The following is a 20,064-nucleotide window of genomic DNA, read 5'->3' as shown; positions in this document are numbered from 1 at the left end:
ATGCATACAATTTTTTGAATCACATTTTTATATTTATTATCATCTTTGGCCTTTGATATATTTCTGTATATATTTGGTATATTTATTATTGTCTTTGGCTTTTGATATATTTCTGCAGATTTTTGGAATCCTTAAATTTTCTTTGAAAACAGTCTTAATCATTATGATACATCTACTAAATGAGCATTTTTTGAAGCAGTGAGTTCTCGGTCACTGTACACTGTATTTTATCTTGTACCATCCTTAATCAGGTTTTAAAATATTTTGACTATTTCCTGGGAAATACATATATGAGTATATATCATCTAATTTAATGTGCAAACAGTTTTCTCTTTTTCTTAGTGAGAAAAAACTATAAAAAGCATCAGCTTACCTAATTCCAAAACGAGAGTTCATTTTTGTGATATTCAGGGCTAAAAAGAAATATTTTCATACCCACTATATTTTAGGTCACTTTCTTTTTGATAAGGATTTATTCCATTTTCAACCAGCTACTCTGGCTTCCCTTCTTTAAAAAAAATATATCCCTAAACATACAAATTTTACTCCAAAGATGAAGAAAAATAATTCATTTCATAATTTCATTAAAACTTTAAAAGTGAATAAAGATGACATTTTTAAAAGCTTTTATATAAGTAACATCACTTTTCTAAGTGTTCTTCACAAACGCTATTAGTTTAGTATTACTACCTCTCTATGAATGGCGAGGGAATTAAGTGAAAAGCAAACACAGTCAGACCTAGTGTGGGACAGATTTGAAAGGCAATGTATGGGAAGACTGTGAAATTGAAGAGTTACAGCTCTTGAGGGGAGAACCCTGTAGGAAGAGGGAAAAGAAAAGAGCTGATAATCATTAAGGGGTCAAACAAGGATAAAGTTCAAGAACAAGTCAAGTGACTTCGTAAAGGTTACCCAACAGGAATTTTGGGATAACACAGAGATGGCACAGATTTAGACTAGAGAGATGAAATTGGGGCTTACAGTTTTATAGTAATCAGACTTCAGTAGCTAACGTGGAAAGGAGGGAATTTCATTAAACATTAAGTTTAATGAACTCTGTAAGTTCGTTAAACACTAAAATGTTTTAAAGAGGGAATACAGAACTTTAAGTTGCCAGAGTAAGATGTGGACAGAACTGGGAGGTGGGAAGTGAGCTACCTGTCAAGAGGAAGCTTGAGTGAATGATTTTGTTGGAATTCTTCAGCTTGGAGCCGAAAAGGGAAGGATGGGGTGACATACCTATATGCTCTGCATTTGCACTCCACAACAAGAAAGGAAATCATACTGTGTAAAACTTCTTTTATGAGGCCTTATGTTTACTCCAATTACAGCTTCAGAACAACAGGTAGAAACAAGACAGAAGGACAGTTAATAGAAGACACTGTCTTTTTCCCACCCATCCGTGTCTTGACCTTCACGAGAAATTCATGGAGCGTTCCATCTCTGGTAGCTCTGTGAGGTGATGGAGCAAGAATATGAGGAAAGCAGATATACTGGGGTCATCTCATAGGCTGGCCATTCCTGGACTGAGTCAGGGCAGGAAGGACACACACAAGACTGAAAATGGGAGAGAGGGAAAGAAACAGTGGGGCCACAGGGCCACCTCCCTTCCTGATGACGCTGCTTGATGACAATGGATGGCCGGTGTGCCAACTTGATTTCCTGAAAACTCACTCTGAGGGCCCTGGGAGGGGCACCGGACCTCGGGTTTCTGTACATGCTTAGGCATGAACTTCACCTCCTCAAGGCAGAAGAACACTCTGAATACACAGAGAAGCCATAGAATGGTGCCAAGAAAGACAACCACAAGAACCCGTCCTTGGATAACTTTTCTGAAATATTAAATCGGGTGATAAAAGAAGGAGCAATGGAGAGTGGAATTGCTCCCAAATAAAACTGTCACTGGCAGCAGGCAGAACAGAATCTCTTTGTATCCTCTCCTTTCTTCAAATCAAGACATTCTCATTGTTAATGCCTCCTTTGTAGATATAACTGAGAAAAAATAGTTGTATTAAAATTTTTCATCAAGGGCAGAATAGTCAGAAGAAATAATCATTAGCTTCCTTGGCCGCCTGAATATTACCTTCCTGGTATGTGAATTATCTTCTTGTTCCAGATCATCTCCTAGAAAAATCACATTATTGATCGTCATCACTGCTCACCTTTTGAAGCGAGTCCTGTATGCTGATTCCAGGCAGGCTCCATACTTACAAAAAGGGACCCACTGTAATTCTTGTTCTTTCATTTCACAGTTTTTCATGTTAGGGTGAACTACTTTACTCTCCAGAGCATAGAACAACTGAATTTTATAATTTCCTATAAAGCCTAAATTTTGACCAGGGTCAATGTCCCTGGGTATATGATTTTCTAAATAAATAACTCATGAATCCTTAACATAAGTGTTGAACACCCAGAGAACAGACCATTTTTTTTTTCATTATTGCACAATAGATTTCTTCTTGCTTAGATGAAAGTAAACCTTAAAAATAAATCTTCCTCAGAATTACTTCCCCTGTATTACTAAGAAAGTAAATATTCAGGAGAAAATTCTTAAATCTGTATAGCTCAGACCCTGGACTCATGTTTAGTGAAAATATTCTACCCCGCTTGTTTATAAAGTTTCCATAATTTTCTTGTTAGTTTGCTTAATGTCTGAGCAACTTACTCCCTGTGTACCTTTGGCCAAATCACTCCTATCATTCTAATAACCAATTTGTCTCCTTTTAGGCCCCATCATAAAAATATATTGTGTTTCACAACCTAGGTTATTTGGGCTTTCAATTTTAAGTCAGATGAATCACATTTGCTCTATGTGGGTCAGTCAAAATTAAGTACAGAACTCTCCATGTACCGAAATTGGTACTGTTCTGCCTTATGATTATGGAATTAAATTAACTTGAGTCTTAAGCACTGTATGTCTTTTGGCATTATTTTTTTAGTACAAAAGCTGGGACACATCAAATAGTCCAAAGGTATAGATTCAATGTCTTTATTCCTACCTCTTTGGTATTACTTGATAGAAAGGTCATTGGTTCTCAAAGTATGGTCCCTGGGCCAGGAGCATCAGCATCACCTAGGAACTTGTTAGAAAAACAAATTCCTGGGTCCCATCCCAGACCCAATGAATAGGACACTCTGGGGGTGGGATCCAGAAAGCTGTGTTATAACAAACCATCCAGATGATTCTGATATACTCTCAAGTTTGAGAACCACTGGCATGGACACACATAAATTGGTAACAAATAGCATGTGGATATGACAGGCTTTCTTGTTCTTAATAATTCCCTGACTTATAAAAGCTCATATTTAAATTAAAGCACACAGAAAAAGCATCTCATCTTCTTTAAAGAAAATCACTGATGTTAACAATGACCAGATGCTATTTTAAAATAAAATACGTGAGTAATTGAAAATCGAGATGAGAGGGGAGAGAGGAAGAGAGAGAAAGAGGGAAAGAGAACTTATCAGTGCAAATATAAAGATAAATAAATTTCAGACACGATGGTCCTCATTTCATGTCATATCCATTCTGCAAGTCTATTTTTAAAGAAGAAAAATACAGCATGAAGGGGTTCTTTGTAACATAAAGTATCATTTAATGCTGAGACTGGAATGAGTGATTTCCTTAATATTATTTTAGTAATATGTAAGCATACCCAAGTGCTTTTGAAACATTTTCTGATAGAATTAGTATTAAGTCATTTGCAGGGCACAGAAACCTAAGGGGTTAACTGCACCATGGTACTTGGTGATTTCTGAAGGACTGTATTTTTATGGTGCCACTGTTCCCTGTACCCAGGTGGGTGGGCTTGTGCAGTTCAGCACTAATGGGCAGTGCAGGCTTTAAGGCAGAGGTGACTAACTTTCCATCACAAGTTTGCACTTTGCCTTACACACTGTAGAGAATTACAGCAAAATCACTGCCTAGTAATAAACCACATTTCACAGCATGCCTTTCATTTAAGGAGGGTCACATGACTAATTTTCATAAACAGAACATAAATAGAAGGGATGAGGATCATTTCAGAGCCTTTTTCCTTCCCCTTCTTCCTTTACACAGTGGTCAAAGAGCCTAGGTCCCTGAATCACCAGGTAGAAAAACGTCGTCTCCATACCAGATACACCCACACTGGACTCTTAAGTGAATGAGAAATACTTGTGTTAAGCCATTGACATTCTAGAGTTTATCTTTTATAATAGTTAGGCTACTCCAGTTAATATAGGGCTTATATGACCTTTTTTAAAAAAGACAAATTCCACTATTTTAGGTTATAAAACATCACAGACACATTGTGATTGTTAATTTTATGTGTCAACTTTACCGGGCCATGGTGTACCCAGATATTGGTCAAACATCTGGGTGTGTCCAGATAAGCGTGTTTCTGGAATGAGATGAGCATTCGAATCAGTAGGCTGAGAAAGCAGGCTGCCCTCCCTATGTGGGTGGGCATCATCGAATCCCCTAAGGGCCTGAATAGAACAAAAAAAGCAGAGAAAGGAAGAATTCCCTCTCTGCCAGACTGTCTGAGCTGAGACAACAATCTTCTCCTGCACTCACATCGGGACTTATACCATCAACTCCCTTGGTTCCCAGGCCTTTGGACTTGGACAGCAGACTGTGGGACTTCTCAGCCTCCATAATCATGTGAGCCAATTCCTTACAATATATCTCTCTCTTTCTAGATAGATAGATCCGTTTCTCTGGATAACACTGAAAATACATACACAGAAAGTTAAAAATGGGAAAAAAATTGTAAGTAAGTGAAAAACTAATTTTATCCCCATTTTATAGATGGTGAGACTGAGACCCCTAGATGGCTGAGGATTCTAATACCCCAGAGATCTCAACATAGCTGGCTTAACCCAGTTCTCTGACTTGGTAGACAGAATCTCATTGACGTTTCAGCAAACATTCTCTAATACAGGAGTCTTGATTACTATAACTGTATAGTAAGACTTGAAATCTGATAGTGGGAGTTCTCCAACTTTGTTCTTCCTTTTTAGTACTGAGTTGGGTAACTCCCAGTTCTTTGCATTACCATATAATTTTTTAAGTGTGTTGATATCTTAAAAAAATGGTTTCTGGGTTTTTAGTTGGGACTGCATTGAATCTGTAGTTTAGTTGGAAGAACTGTCATCTTTACCATATTGAATTTTCCCATCCATGAGTGTGGAGTATCTCCCAATTTATCTGGATCTTCTTTGACTTCATTCATCAGTGTTTTGTAGTTTTTCACATGCAAGATCCTTGACATAGATTGTTAGACTTAACCTTAATTATTTCAATTTTTGGTGTGATTATAAATGGTATTTTTTTACATTTCAACTTCCAATTTTCATTGTTGGAATATAGAAAAGCAATTGACTTTTTATATTGATACATTAACTTTGTATCCTGGAATCTTACTGGACTCACTTATTATATCCAGATGGAGTTTTTTCGTAGCTTCTTCGGGGGTTCCTACATAAAATATCATGTCATTTGTGAGTGAAGACAATTTTATTTTTCTTTATTTGTTTGTTTTTTTAATTCACTGATTCTCTTCCTCCTCAACTGGGCCATAATTGGTACTTTTTCCACAGCCTCCACCAACCCCATATTTCTTCTCCTCAGAGTACTGACTCTCTCCATCTGATCCCATCAAACCTCCTCGTCGCATTTTTCCATCTTACTTAGCTCCTCTCGCTTCATCTTTTTAAATGCCCTAACTTTCCAATTTCCATGAGAAATGCTGCCAACAGAAACCAAAGCATCCTGTTGTACTTTTCTCCTTTCCAGACACAATCACCACACTGCAGTCATCCACTCGTCTCTTTGACCACAGAATTGCCAGTTGAAATGGAAACAGTAAGGATTCTTCATAGAAAGAATCCAGACACCAACTGCACCGTTTTCCTGAAAATGCCACCAGTGGAACTGTGCAGTCTATCATGGCAGTGTTACATTCCACCAAGACCAGCTGAAAGAAATGAGCATTAGCAAAAGAGCCTTTAACCAGGATTCTGACTGCAAATATGTCATACTAAGATAACATAAGTTCCTTCATTTTGTTGACAATATATTTACTGTATCCCATTTCCTCTTCTTGTCACCTGTCTAATCTTTTCTTCTAATCTTCAAAATCTAGTTCTCTGCCCAAACTCTCCAGTCACTCTCAGTCTTTTTCAGCTATTTCCTCTGAACTGCTGAGGATTTTATTGTCTGTGCTAATCTTTTGCTCTGTGCTCCACTGGTTCCATTGGATTGAACTGTTACACAATGGGATGTTTTATACTGTTTTGTATGTATGTATGTGTGTGTGTATGCACATTTTTAAATGTTTTTTTCACTTTAAAGAAAGTCTCTCAAAGGCCAAAATCCCATTCATACTTCTTTTCAATCCATATAAAATCAAATACAATTAATTGATTAATATTTGTTTTTAATGAAAGATACTGCCCTAGTTTTAGCATGAACTGGGGAAATAACTTAAATTTCTAAATATAAATGTCTTTTAATCCTACTTATAATCATAACGAATGTGCAACAGTTAATGTATGTTCAGCTATAAGTAAAAAAAAAAAAAAAAAAATGGCCAAGATAACAGTAGCTTAGACAGGATAGAGACTTACTTCTCTCTCAGATAAAAGAAGCCCTGGAGGTAGGAGCCCAGGCTTGGTAGGGCTGCACCACCAGGTGGTTTGTGTCCCAGGTTTTTCTATCTGACAGTTTCTCAATCCTCAGCATATGACATCAACCTCATGGTAGAGATGGCTGCTCAAACACAATTCATATTGGCAACATTTCAGCCTACAGCAAAGGGAGAAGGTTGAAAAAGCACACGCCCTCCCTATAAGAAAATGATGTTCCAGAAGTCTCACAGGCTTCTGCTTATACCTCTCGGCCAGAATTTAGTCTCATAGGCACACCTAGCTGCAAGGGATGCTGGGAAGTGTAAAGGGGAATGGATATGGCCCAACTGCTAGCAGACTTCCTCTGTCTAGTGGAAGAACATTTATTTCTGCATATGTGTGTGTGTATCAACACAACTTGTGTATTCAACAGTACTGAAATAAGCATTTGCTAAGACAGTGAAGTCACTGGATGAATAATTCCTCCTTTCTTTGGGATTGCCCAATGACCTTCTCCAGAATATTCTCTCTCAGCCATGACTCCAAAGACCTCTTTTTCAACAGAAACTTGCAGTGTTCCTACAATCACATCTCCCCCCAGAATACTCCCATCTTTTTTCTCCTGGGGAATGATTTACCACCTTACCACCTGGCTTCTTAAGGAGCTAGGACTTCTTTGTCTTCTAACGACTTGAAACTAAGTAAATTTGAGATTTCGTAGATCTCTCATCATAGAATTAAATGGAAATTTAACTTTAAAAATTCATCATCCTTAAGTTTTGTCTTAACTCTAAGGTCTAAGTCAGTCCATTGTAATGGTAACATTGTAAGTAAAAATCATAAGTAGCTCTAAAAGAAACAGTAGGTATAACAGTATTCTGAGGAACTATTCTACTTATATTTTTTGACCATTCCAACTCCCCTAAAATAGCCACATTCTCAACTAACAGCAAATAAACTAAGTGCCCCTGTCCATTATGTACCCAGTGTCACCCAACTAATGGAAATTTACATGATAAACAAGCCAAGGAAATAAAAAAGAAAGTACACATGAAGTGTACTTTAGATATGTCACCTAGCTCCAATTAGATTCTCCCTTCATTCCCGCTCTACCTTCTGGTTTGGTTTCAGTCCTGCTCCTCAGAGTTCATGGCCATGGTTTCTTTCCTGGTCAGCAAGGATAATTAGAATGAGGCACCTACTCTTTTAAAGCTCCACTGCAACAGATTGTGTAATAGGCATTCCGAGACAATGGATGGTATGCCATTTCCCCTCCATATACTCTAGAATTTTAATTATACAAAAATGCTTGCTCTGACATTCTTGTTTTTTATTTCATAAACAGCAAAATCCAGAGGTAAAACATATTTGTTTCTCTTAATCAGCTGATTCTTAAGGCTTTCCTGTTTACAGCTTTAGGCAGGAACACTTTCGGAGCTGCTTTACTGCTTAACATCAAAGCTAAGGCTATCCAGGGAGCATGGGCTATTTATTTCCATAGTTTCTATATTTAGCTCTTGGCTTTGTTTACAGTCATCTCTCCTCCACCCCGCAGACACTTGAAAATTCCCTTTCCTCTCACAATTCTGTATCCTCCGTCTCTCTCTCTTGCTGGCTAGCTTTCTACCAAGCTGTGCAATTTCTTCTTGGGTTCTCTTGCAGATGATTCTTGCCTTTCCTCTTTGATTTCTCTCTGGAGAGTATGGAAATTGCCTTTTGGAACTGAAGAAGTGTTCCAAGGACACAACTCCTGCTGTTGCTCGTCTCTTTTGGAGAAGGAACACATTCCAAAGGCAACTGTCAAGTGCAATTTGAGCTCCCGAGATAGGAGAATATTTTTCACCCCAAAATTCAGCGGATATGTTTAATGGCTCATTTAAAAAGTGAACATTATTTTTATTTTAAAGCAGGTTAAGATTTTGGGACAATATTTTGCTTGTCACTGCCTTGATTAATGGAACAACATAATAAAAAATGAAGGAGGTGTGTGTTTAATAGTTCAAATAATAACTAATGATTACTTTGGGAAAAGGCACAATGTGGGCAGTGTAAACCGAAAAGAAGAGAATGTTAGGAAACATTATAAATTAAATCTTGATTATGCTAAAGGCCCTGCTCTGATGCACATCTCTTGCATTTAATTCTCCTCACTGAGCAAAGTACAAGGTCACCATAACATTCTTAAAATGTCAAAATCATAGTAGTTAATTATTCAAGCCTTGAAAATCAGATTGGCTTAATTATCTCTATCATGTGTAGGCCTTCCATCAGGGATAAATTTGAAGGGTTGAGCTGCAAAGGCAGATAAAAGAAGGGTGAAATTTACCAGCAAGAAAAGGTTAAAATTAGTTTAGTCAGGCCCATGATTTGGGGGTAACATTGAATAGTGTGTCTCCATCTTTATGATGTCAAGCAGTTATATTCAGTACGTTATTTTCTTTCAAAAAATATCGTAGAAGTCTGGGACACTGTTAAACCTCTTTTAAAATGTTGTATCCTTTCACAATCTAATGTAAAACACGAATATCCTTGGCCTCCCTACTTTAAACCAGAACCGTTTTTAACCTCTTTGCATTCTTCAAAGTAGAAAGCATCTCATCTCTCTTCTGCCATTTTGGACGTTTGAGGAAGTCTTCCCTGTAAAAGTTCAGTTAAAATTGGAGGGAAGGGAAATGGTGATACCATGTGAACAAAATAAAAGAATGTAGTCTTTGTTTTGCAGGATAGCTCTGCTCTCCTTTGTTCTTGGAAAAGTTTTAGGGAAAGACCTAGCTTTTGCCCAGCTCACTTTTAGATTCGCAGAAGACCGATGGTTCCCCACAGGGAGTAGTTTTGCTGCCCACTGCTTCCCCTCCTCGAGCCCTGGGCATTTGGCAAAAGTCTGGAGACAATTTGGTTGCCACTCTGGTGGGGCGTTACTGGCATCCATGGGTAGAGGACGTGGGTTCTGCTGATCATCCTCTAATGCCCAGGCCAGCACCTGTAACAGCAGAAGGATGGGTGCACTGACCCCAAAGGGGTCTGGTAGAAGACTGACATCATCTGCTATTCAAGGCTTCCAAATTCATAGTCCTAAAGAGGGAAGCTGCTGCTCATTAATAGGTGCATAATTAAAAAAATACTATCTTAAAACCTCAGACATGATGAATTTTTAGCTCCCTTTTAGGTGTAAGGACATTCTGCCCTATTCCCCGAAAACATCAAAGTCCTAAACCCGTGGTCTGTTCCCTGACATGAACAATATATAATATCAATCAAGGGTACCAATGGGTGAAAACACAAAACAACATGAAGAGTAAAAGGAACTCAAGTTTCAAATTGCAATTTATTTCAAATCCTTCAAATGCATCTGCGTCAACGCATAAAAAACCTAGGACAAACAGCCCAGCTCTTTCCTTTTGCCTCCTAAGGCATAGTGAAGAGAGAAGGAAGAGGTGGCTTTGACAGTTTTGAAGCTTTTTTACTTTTCAAAAACTCTAAAAATATGGAGAATGAGTATACAGTGTACCAAATATACTGAAAAATAAATATCAGTTGGTTAGAGCTGTTTTCTGCTTTTAATTGCCTTAGGTCTTACTTAAAAAAAAGAAAGCAGAGATCATTAAGGGGCAAAAATTCCTTTCCGTATGCCAAGTCTGCATCAGCTGTGCCCACACTGACAGACTCTTATATCCTGCTCCCCTTAAATCTGCCTGGATGCTCAAATATTTGCCTGCAGCAAATACCCCCTTCCCTCCCTCACACACATTCCTAGGAAAACCAGACAAAAGGAAAACCGAGACAAGTTAGAGGCCTTCTGGGGACAAACCACCTGATTTTCATTGGGCTTAAAAAGATCAGTGTATGGTCTGAGTAGGCCTGCATGTGTGGGCTTCACCAGGTTGGGGTGGGAACCAGAGGAGAAGCCACTGCAGAGGACATTTTGGGAAGAGGGAACTAAGTAAATAAGCAGAGGCAGGGAGGTATCAGTTTGTGACTTTCCTGAGGGACCCTGGGGTAGAGGTATCCCAGTGCCAGGAGCTGAGGCTGAAGAGGAAGACCGAGGCGACCAAGGGCTCAGATGCTCTCAGAAGCCTAGAAGAACTTGGCCATGAAATAGCAAAATAGTAATTTACACAGATAAAGCCAGAGCATCACGCAATCAGGAAATCAAATTTTAGTTCAGACCCCATAAATAAAGTGACTGTTTCCACCCAAGGGAGAGGAATAACATGTTCTCTTTTGTACTTGTGTGCAGAGAAGAAGGTGGACTGAGCACAGGGTGCCCAGTTGGCACAAACCATGAGACCAGACAAAACCACAAAATCCAGCTCTTGGGTTGGTTAGTAAAGCTGGAAGCCAGCATCTGGCAGTGTATTCTGGAGACCAGTCAAGCCTCTTTATGGACTGCACTTGGAGTATTTACAGATTCAAAGAAAAGGAATTAGGACCAAGATCCCCACAACAAAACAAGCAGCAGCAACAACAAATAATCCTCGCATCTAGAAGCCTGGAAAAGAAATGGCTTGGGTCTCACAGGAGAGAATTAGTAAAACTATTGCGAAGCACAGGGCAGCTCAGGTCAGGAGAGAGTGGAGAAGCATCTCTTACTGACGCTGGCCAGTTTCTCAAGACATTGGACATGGGGTTGACAGCAGAAGTCTGATGTATGGTCTAATGAGCCCGTTGCTGGTATTATGTTTTGATTATGGATTACTAAAAAGTTTGTAGACGTCATTCTCTAGTGTATGTTTATTCATTCTCAATAAATGCTTCTGTTGTCTGCAGAAGTCCCTGAAATAAAGAATTGCTTAAAGCCCTGATAAACACAGACATGAGCACTGGCTCACAGTTGCCATTAGCTAACCAGAGAGGCAGGCTTATGACAAAATTCTGTCTCAGGGATGCTTATTTCCAGCTGTGTGTGATACCATGCCGAAGCATCTAGAAGTGCATTAGATGGCCCACTGAGATTCATTAGCAGTTTTATAAACAAGGTGAGAAAGTGTACAAAATGATCACTTTCAGAATTTTAGGGAGAATTCAGGTGGTAGGACATTGATAAAGGAAGTAGAAGGGGCAGAGAGACAAGTCGGGGGCTGCTATAATAATTGAGGGCAGTGTTTCTCAAAGAGAGGGCTCCAGCCAGTGAGATGGTTAGAAATGCAGAATCTGAGGCCCTACCTCACACCTGCTGAGTCATCATCTGTGTCTTATCCAGAGCCCAGGTGCTTGATAGGTACATTAGAGTTTGAAAGGCTGGACTAGGAGGTGAATAAGATGGGAAAAGAAGGAGCCGCTGTGGGTATGGGGAAGAGGTACAGCCTGGAGGGATGCTTGGGAAGGTTAGTGAACAGCTCTGACACTTCACTGGTAATCCAATCATATGAAACTACCCTTCAGATACCAGTGGGGACTCGCTTTGCTGGCCTCTTGGGATTTGAGGGTTCTCAGGGTCTACCATAGCTGAATGACAGAGATATTTCATCCTGTGGGGTTCCACAATCAACCTTTCTAACTGTCCTCTCTGCCCCAAATGCAAACATTTCTGGGAGGGGGCGGGGGATATATGAATCCATTAATATAACACTTCCACTGAGTTTTTGGTCTCTTTTTTGGGAACCACAGGCAGGAGGTGAGGGTGCCATAAGTAGCCGCCCAGCAGGCAGAGATGGGACTTGCTGGGATCAGGTGAGCCCCAGTTCAGGGTTTCTGGGGGGCTGGCTCTGGCCCAGGGCTACGCAGGCTTGCCAGCCACAGATCAACAGTTTACAGGAGCACTAACGATCTGTGCTGCAGATTGGGGTAAAGGAGGCAAAGTTCAGCTTGGGAGACAGAACCCAACAGGTGGGAGACGCCTGCTCTCTCTAGCCGCAGAATGCCTTATTGCCAGCTGTCCCTTGCCAATAATGCGAGAAGGCCTTGGCTTTAATGATTAAGTGGAGAGTCAAAGAGCAGAAAATAGAGACCAGCTCATCGTCTTTATTTTGTTTTAATTGGGAGCTAGTTCCGGTTCAGCCCAGATTACTGATTCATTAACAAGTAAGCTAACATATCTTGTTATTTATAAACTACAAGTTTCAGAAAGGTGTATTCGTATTCTAAGACATTATTACACGACTTACAATGCACTTCTTTATCACGTAATGAATCTCTGCCACACTCAGTGCAAAATGTGATGAATACTTTACTGTGTCTGATCTATTACTTTTTGAGTCATCACAAAACCAAGCCTTGAAATTCTCAGTGCTCCAGAGGAAACATAAAATGTTGGTTCTCCCCAGTTGGTGTCACTGAAGATGTTCTGACCCACGTCTTCCTGTGTCCGCTCAGAAAGCATGGGGAAGCAGCATAATTCAGTAGTTTTCACCACAGTGATTCTGCTCACAGATCCTGGAGTAAGAATGTCCAGGTCTGAATCTTTGCTCTGATACCTACACTTACTGACACAAAGTATGAGTTATTGGACTTCTCTGTACCTCAGTTTCCACACAGGTAAAATGAAGATACTACTTCCTACTTCACAAGGTTATCATGAATATGAAATGAACTAACGTATGCAAAGTGCTAAGTGCACTAGCATGGGCATCATAAATGTCACCTATCATTATTGCCAAATGTGTGATTTGATAGTTAGAAACTGTCCCATGAAATGTTAACATGCATATCAATCAGTGAGAGTGTCAGGTATGGATAAATGCTGTTTTTTTTAAAGGTTGAAAGTGAGGCAAAGGAGCAGCAGAAGCTGCTCTGGTTAGGACAGTCCAGGACTAAGCAGGCCTCTGCAAGCAGGTTAAATCCATGAGAAGTGGCTTCGCCATGACGATCCAGGAGAAGAGAATTCACTAGGAAAAAGCAGCAAGGATGGTGCCTCAGAAACTACAAGAAGAGAGAATTTCAAGGAAGAAGTAGGTCTGGGAGCCATGCCCCATATCAAGTGATGCTAAGGGACCAAGTGAGATGAAAACAGATGACAAGATGTTGGACAAGGGTGACTGTGAAAAGACCTTTTTCAGCAGTGAGTTGGGGAGAGAAAGGAAGGGGAGCAAGTAGAGACCAGGAGTGGAGGGCTCACTAAAGAGTCCTGCCGTGAAGTGGACAGCAAAATCAGGTGATCCCAAGATAGTGAAAAGGAAGCACTAACCAGAGAGAGGGGTGGGGTGAGTAAAGGCACAGAGAAGAGAAGCATGGGGCGTGTGTTCCGGGGGAGGGATCACGGTGCATGGGGCAAGCAGGCAGGTCCATGTGCAGGCTCAGGGTACCCAAGCAGGAGCAAGAGATGGCAAGGAGTGACCACATGAGCCAGACTGGTTACGGGCATCCTGCCTGAATGCTGCAAGCTGGAGAGCTTGGAAAAAGGGAGCCGCTATTAGATGGCAGCAGAGTTTAAAATAAAAGCAATGGCCTCTCTGTTCCCAGGACTCACTAAGTCCCCTCTGTTGTCATCTGAAAGGCACCCTTGACATCCATGTGATCCTAGGGAATAGTGTTCATGTGCTCAGCATGTGCTAAGGGGGAGGCACTCTACATGTCAAGACCAGAGTGTACCAATCTATTAAAATCCTCGAAAATGCAAAAGGGAGATATAGATTTAGCATAGGATCCTTAAAATTTACTCCTCATCCTGAGAAATAGGGAAGAGGAAATCCACAGGGCCCCAGGTCAAACTGGCAGGAGCTCTAAAGTCTGCAGTAGAAATGGTTCCTGTTTCATCTTAACTATTTCTCAGAGTGAGTTTCTGGCTGAGCCTTGGAAAGGCAAGGGAATTGGATAAGTATTCGTAAGGCAGTTCCAAGGAGGACTTTTTACTAGAATTATCAATTAAAGAGACCCAGGGGAGTGTAGAGACGATTTGTAAGAAGCACAGCAGGAGGGGTCGTGCAGGCATCAGCAGAGTCAGCATTTACCGAGCACACGCTGCTACGGGCACCAGAGCCTGTGCAGCGCCCTCTGCAGGCAGGAACAGCTGCATCAACTTTCTATCACTCACAGCATCCCCATCCCCATCTCACAGACAAAGAAACAGAAGCACTGAGATGTTAAGAAACTTGACCAGAGTTACACACTTCTTATTAAGTGAGAGAACTCATGACTCCGACGTTTCAGTGATAAGAAGGCCAATGAAGTTAATTACCAAAAATAGAAGGACAGAGGTTTTGTGAAGCTGGATGAATGCCGTGTGGGTGTGGAGAGAGAACAAGCAGAGATGAGGTCAAGGTGCAGGTGGGCTGAAAGCCAGTCCCGGAATTAATTCTGTAACACAGCCAGTCTGCCGATGGCGTAACTCTTAATGGAAGGTTGGAAGGCATCACTGGGCTGGGGAGAGATTCTGGGAGCAAACGAGCTCGTCCTGCTGGCAGGGGAAGGATGGCTAGCTCTCCAGTGCACTAACTCTAATTCCAGTGCCTCCCATCCCCAGCCCGTTACTCTATCCTACTCTCTCCAGCTCAGGGATACATAAGACTGAGGAGCTGCCCACATTAGGAGTGGAGGAAGCTTCTCACTGTGAACTGGACCATCCTTGTCTGCTCATACACTGCTGGTAAGAGTATAAGTGACACAGACACTTTGGACAACTGCGAGTTTCTAATAAACTTAAATAGACACCCACCTTATGACTCAACAAGTCCCCTCCTAGGTAATTACCCAAGAGAAATGAAAAGGTATCTTCACAAAAAGTCTGTATGGTATTGTTTATAGCAACTTTACTCACAAAAGCTCAAAACTGGAAACAAAGCAAATATCCATCCACTGGAGAATGGACACATTGTGGTAAAGTCACACAAAGGAATACTACACAGCAATAAATAAGAGCAACACAACATGCAGCTACACAGACGAATCTCGAAAACACTGTGTTGAGTGAAAGAAGCCAGACACACAAAAACATGCTGTGTGATTCCACTTAGAAGGGCAAGAATAGGTAAAACTAAGCTGGGTGATAGGATAATAGTTGTCCCTGGGTATTCCTGTATGTGCAAGAGTAGCAGGAGAGATACTGCCTGGAAAGGGCAAAAGAGAACTTTCTGGGGCCATGATAATATTCTATCTTGAGCTACTCTATACAGGTGTACACATTTGTCAAAATTCATTCAGTGATATTGATATATTTGAGATTTGTGCATTACACTGTATATAAATTGTGTCTTAAAGAAGAACCACTAGTGTACAAAATAAAAATATTAAAAATTGTCCTTGTTCTGAGGGCTGGGGAAAGAAAACCTCTTCACTGATGACTTTTAAGTTTATCACCCTTGTCCCAGGTCTGCTAATCAGGTTCTTGACCATCACCACACATCATAAAAAGCAAAGAGAATCAATGCATCAGAGAACCCACACCAGAGTTACTCAACAACTATCCCTGTAGTGGACCATTTTATTGCTTTCTTCCTGTAAGAGGGTATTGATAAAAAGGCATACATACCATTAACGTTAACAAAATAATTATAATGCTGGAGCTCCATTGGCAGGGTATCCTCCCACAGAGAAACAGGACAGTACTTGAGCTTTCTTTAGGAATGTGCCAAGCTCTGAATAATCAGCAGGTCTCTCATTGTTAAAATCCTGCCTTTCACGTTTTTGGAATCATGGGAATATATTATGTATTATTAAAATTTAATAAACTTAAGTATTTGGAAAATAGAAACAAACAGTCCCTGCTAATTCCCAGAACTGCGAACCACTCCACAAGGAACACCAATGCCCCCACGTCACTGACATTCTAGTGTCTCTAGATTCTTGGGCACCAGAATCTCGGTCACAGGCACCTTTGGGGCATTAGCCCTATTTCACTGCTCATCTTCCTCTCCAGCTCTTAGCAATGGACATCATGTGCTGAAATGGGCAGATCTCCTAACTATGGACACCTGTGTGGCTTGAGATACCAGGAACTCACTCTTATTCATTTAATTATTCCTTTTCATCTTGCTTACAGGAAAAAAAAAACCAAAAAACAAAAAAACATAAAGAGTAAATACTGACTTAAGCATAGTTAACTTACTAAGAAAATAAGCCTCTTTGGAAAAAAACTGCATATCCGAAATAACTTCCCTCTTAAAGATGGTGTAATTTTGCAAAGAAAAAATTTAAATTACTCAAACCAATACTGAAACGCAGGTATCCTTTAGTTTCAGCAAATGTCATAAAATTATAATAATAAATTTACAAAAGTCTCATATGCATCCTACAAGTGTTATTTTAAGTTTTACTTCATGAAATTGGTTAGTCCAACAGATTCCATGTGTTTAAGACCATTTCACAAATAAGTTAGAATTTACAAAATGCAGCATGGATCTCTCAAAGGCTAAGCAATGTATATTTAAAAGACTAAGTTATCACAAAAATGGTACCCTAACGATAATAAAATGAAAACCTACACTTTGATACAAGTTTAAGTTACTATCTTATTTCACATCATCCCAATGAATTTTCCCAATCTGGCTGTAATAGTTGAGATCGCCAACTGGGGGCCAATCTGCTTGGGTTCAAATCTTAATTCTGCCACTTACAGCTGGGTGACGTTGGGCAAATTAATTAATTTTTCTGTACCTCACTTTCTTTTGCCATAAAATGGGTTAATAATAGTGCCTATTTCATCGGTCTGTATTTTAGATTGAATCATTTAATGCATATAAAACCCTTAAAGCAGTGCCTATGATGTAAGCTGTGCTTAATTGTTCTCAGCCATTAATATTTATTATTATTTTTATTCTGGTTCCTTCTATTAGCATTACTAGGGACAGCACTTAAATATAACACTTCTACAGACAACACACAATAAGTAATAAGCTCACAAAGAGATGCACAAATCATTAGTAACCAGACAAAAAGCAAAGAAAACAAGTGGTCATATTATATGCATTAGACCATAAAAAAATTGATATCTGCATGGTGCCATGTACATCAAAGGAGTGATATTGCTGATGTGCATATCCTTAGTTTCACAGTGAAGTGTCACACTGCTGTCCAGGAGGGTAGCCCAGCCCACACGCCCTCCAGCAGCTTTGAGGATTTCTATAGCTCCATACCCTTGCCTTGGCATGATTCAGCTACCTGCTTTTCCAGTCTAAAAGCTTCCATCAACGAAGAATTTTGCTTCAAATACACAGATTAATGTCTAAATAATAAATAAAATATTACAGGGTTGCTCTCACAGGAAAAAAAATATAACACTTCTATAACTATTGGAATTAACTTAGACACATAGAAATAATCCTAATATAAATACATATTTTTTTCTAAATAAAGATATATGGAACCAGTGGAAGTTAAGGACTATAATGCTTGTTTTGAATGTTAAAATAGGAAAGATGATAAACCTGATTATCAGCATAGTGGTGCAGTCTGTACTAGAGAAAAGAGAAAAGGAGAGAAAAGAAAGCTGATATGTGATGGTGAAACAGTAAATGAAAACACCTATATATAACAAACATTCTCTTCCATAGATGTATATGTAATCGAGATAACATACAACCTTCCAGTTTGAAAGGAACTTAGAACTATTTTATCCCAACCCAAGACCGGCATCCATTCTAAGCATCCCTAGAGATGTTCAGTTAGAATCTTGCTACTCAAAATATGGTCCTAGTACTAGTACCACCTGGGAGCTTATCAGAAATGCAGAATCTCACACCCCACCCCAGACCTACTGAATCAGAACGTGCATTTTAATAATATCCCCAGGGGATCTGCATGCTTATTAAATTTGGAGACGAGCTGGACTATATTATTCTAATTACCTGTACTCGTGGCAAGCTCACTACACATGAGGCAGCTGTTCCACTCCTAGATATTCCCAATTCTTAGAAGGTCTTTATTATATGAAGTCCAAATTTGCTTCCCAGTTTAAGAAAAATATATAGACCACAATCTCACTTTTTAAAATATGCTTAGGGCTTCCCTGGTGGCGCAGTGGTTGAGAATCTGCCTGCTAATGCAGGGGACACGGGTTCGAGCCCTGGTCTGGGAAGATCCCACATGCCACGGAGCAGCTGGGCCCGTGAGCCACAACTACTGAGCCTGCGCGTCTGGAGCCTGTGCCCCGCAACGGGAGGGGCCGCGATAGTGAAAGGCCCGCGCACCGCGATGAAGAGCGGTCCCCGCACCGCGATGAAGAGTGGCCCCCACTTGCCGCAACTAGAGAAAGCCCTCGCATGAACCGAAGACCCAGCACAGCCAAAAAAAAAAAAAGTAGCTATAAAATACGCTTAAATATATAGGCACGATATAAAGCATATATGTGTATATATATAGATGTATGTAAGTAGGTAGGTGTATGTTTAAGTGTACATAGAAAAACTTCTGGAAGGATATCACCCGATTGTAGCCACTAGTACGCAACTTTTATATGCTTTGTTTGAATCTGTGACTACTTTTTTTTTTTACCCTTTACTCTTAGTTCTTGTCAGCTGGAAAATTCAAAATCAGTTTTATTAATTCTTCCTCAGAGAGCTGAAAATAACTCCCTGCCTCCCCTTGGACTTTTCTTCTCCAGGTTAAAGTCTCCAAATGTTCTCAGTGGCTCCTGCTGTTCTACCACCCTTACCTCCCCCTTCTAGATCCCTCCACGCTGTCAACAGGTCTCTTAGGAGCAGTGCCAGAACCCAGATCTCCCTGACCAGCACTATTAATAGCAATCAGTTGATCTCCAGGACTGCTTTCTTCTTGGCTAATAAATTCTTCATTTTGAAATGTCATTTTAAAAGTCATGAAAGAAATTAGTCCTTAAGTCACATAAATTATTATAGTCTTTTTCTTCTGAGATGCCCCAAATGTATTGGAAATGCTAGGAAGGGCTCTATAATGGCAGTAATTGCATAGAACAGAAACAAAAGAATAACTATCATGTGTATAGTCCTTGAAGGAAAACCATGCAGGGGCACCAAGCAATTCCCAAGACAGAAGGAGAACAAGCATTGGGGGAGGGGCAGGGGGTGTTCTGGTCATATGCATACAGACACTCAAGGTTAGCCTACATGAACAGTCGAGAACCTTGAATTGAGTTCCTACAGATAAGGTGACAACTGATATAATAATAGCCTTGAAAATATAAATCAAGAATAAGACTTTAATAGGAAATATTTAAGGGGCTGAGGGTTAGAACTTCGTGTGAAATTGTCTTTTTTATAGTTCCATGTCAAGGAAGTCTAGAACGACAAGTCAGTGTGACACGGATGGGTTGTGACAGGTCTGCCTCTTGGCGTAACTGAGTGAGGCCTGGTCAGCTGAATACCCCAGCTGGTCACCTCCAGCACTAAGGGAACTTCAGACACATTATATTTTTCCTATGTATGTTGATCCACTTCTCCCACACAAAAATATTTATTCAGAAGCCCTGGTATAAAAAGATATTTTTTTCTTGTCAACTTCCATGGCTATTTTGAAAACATACATCATCGCAGTGGAGCAAAGAAAATATTCTCCATGCAACAGAAAGAGACACTTATAGTGCAAGCATTGATGGGCAGACCCCTG

At 40.1% G+C, this 20,064-nt stretch overlaps 1 protein-coding gene across 7 annotated transcripts in view; it reads right to left on the bottom strand.

Moving 5' to 3' along the window:
- The window catches only part of PLCB1 (phospholipase C beta 1), a 681,757-nt gene that overhangs the window by 457,832 nt on the left and 203,861 nt on the right, over nt 1–20,064 (bottom strand). Inside the window, exon 1 of one of the 7 annotated variants that reach the window (XM_082428209.1) lies at nt 7,688–11,969. The exons of 5 other annotated variants lie outside the window; for them this stretch is intronic. The gene's annotated coding sequence lies outside the window, so the exon portion shown is untranslated. Of the gene's footprint in view, nt 1–7,687; nt 11,970–20,064 lie in introns of those variants that run through there. One more of the 7 variants, XM_082428210.1, reaches the window with a different exon arrangement.

The sequence above is a fragment of the Balaenoptera physalus genome (genome assembly GCF_965194825.1).
Source record: "Balaenoptera physalus genome assembly, chromosome: 16".
Classification (NCBI taxonomy): domain Eukaryota; kingdom Metazoa; phylum Chordata; class Mammalia; order Artiodactyla; family Balaenopteridae; genus Balaenoptera; species Balaenoptera physalus.
The sequence above is the reverse complement of the archived record's forward strand: the minus strand, read 5'-3'. Positions and strand labels throughout refer to the sequence as shown.